The sequence below is a fragment of the Macadamia integrifolia genome, chromosome 1, assembly GCF_013358625.1.
Source record: "Macadamia integrifolia cultivar HAES 741 chromosome 1, SCU_Mint_v3, whole genome shotgun sequence".
NCBI classification, from domain to species: Eukaryota; Viridiplantae; Streptophyta; class Magnoliopsida; order Proteales; family Proteaceae; genus Macadamia; species Macadamia integrifolia.
Genome location: NC_056557.1, coordinates 5223678 through 5224968, shown reverse-complemented (window position 1 = coordinate 5224968; position 1291 = coordinate 5223678). Strand labels below are relative to the sequence as shown.

At 39.0% G+C, this 1291-nt stretch overlaps 1 non-coding gene across 1 annotated transcript; it reads left to right on the top strand.

Annotated features, from left to right (window-relative positions):
* Window positions 1-311: 311 nt before the first annotated feature.
* On the top strand, window positions 312-401 carry LOC122086911. Its single transcript, XR_006142555.1, has one exon. It is a non-coding gene; the product is annotated as a small nucleolar RNA Z122 (small nucleolar RNA).
* The last annotated feature ends 890 nt before the right edge of the window (window positions 402-1291 follow it).

Genomic DNA, 1291 nt, shown 5'->3' with positions numbered 1-1291 from the left:
CTTGGATGAACTCTTCATTGAAATTGTGTTACAAAGCTTGGAGAGGACCCTGAGCAGCTTCAATGTTGTACGAGGATTTCAATATTATTTTTGTTTTAATTTAGTTGGTTTCTTCTGATATTTTCACCCATGTTTATGCCGTTATACAGATTTTAGAAGTATATATGTGGTGGGTTCTTTCGGCTAATGTTGAATTTCTTCTTCTGATCTTCATAAAGATTGGAATCCTATAAGCTTTTCTGTGTTTTCTTTTCTGATTATTTCTAGTAGTCTCCGTTTTTTGCTGGTTTCTTTTCTGTTTTGTGTTGAAGTTTGAAATGATGAAAAAGATATCTTCAACTAAGAAGAAGCTCCATTGTTGTGCTATGCTGAATAATTTTGCACGTCAGTCTGATCCCAAAGTTTTGTTTTTCTTGTCCTCATTTTTCCTTTAAACGGTTAATTTTTCTTTGAGTAACGTTCCTTTGGACTGTCAAGCTCTGCCCTCTGTGTCTGATACACTTTAGGGGATTCCCATCTCCAGTCCTCACAACGTCACATCCTGAGAAACTCTCAACCTGAGAAACTTTAGAAGAATTACGGTGGCCCTGTCGTTGCCACCCAAGAGCGGAATACCCCACGTGGATTCATCAGATCCATGAGAAATCGAAAGCTTCTCTTTGAGCTGTTGTAAAGCCTTTCTCTCCAAAGAGTGTAAGTGTCTTCCTTGAAGGAGGGAGATCGAAGGGTGGAGGCCTCCATTAATGAAGTAACGAAGCTTTTCTTGAAGAGCTTTGGTGGGACTTCGGTTTGTTCATTTTCCTTCAGAGTTTGATGGGTTGATAGAGGTTAGATACCTAAGGAATTGGGCCAGATTCCGGCACTGGAATATCTCTGAATCTGAGTTGCAACCAGTTCTCTGGTGAAATCCCACCTGAGTTCTCTAGTCTGGACAAGATCGGGATCATGAACAATTTTTTAGAACATCCAAGTCGGTCTCGAGGTTCAGAGAGAGTGAGAGAGAGAGAGTGTGTGTGACAGGTTCCACCGGAGAAGAAGTTGGAACCGCTAGCGGTAGTTGCTTGTTGCGGACGGTCACGATTCAGTGAGAAGTAACTTAGGTAAAATATGTTTATTATTTGTTTTATTTAAAAGGGTAAAAATATCATTTCAAATCCTTACTTAACGGAGATTACTGTAAGGGGTCTAAGCATAATTTTGTGAAAAAAATGGGATGTTCCTATAATACTGGTATTCTCCAAGGGATGACGTTGTAAATTATCTTTTTTTTTTTTTATATGAAGAATGAATC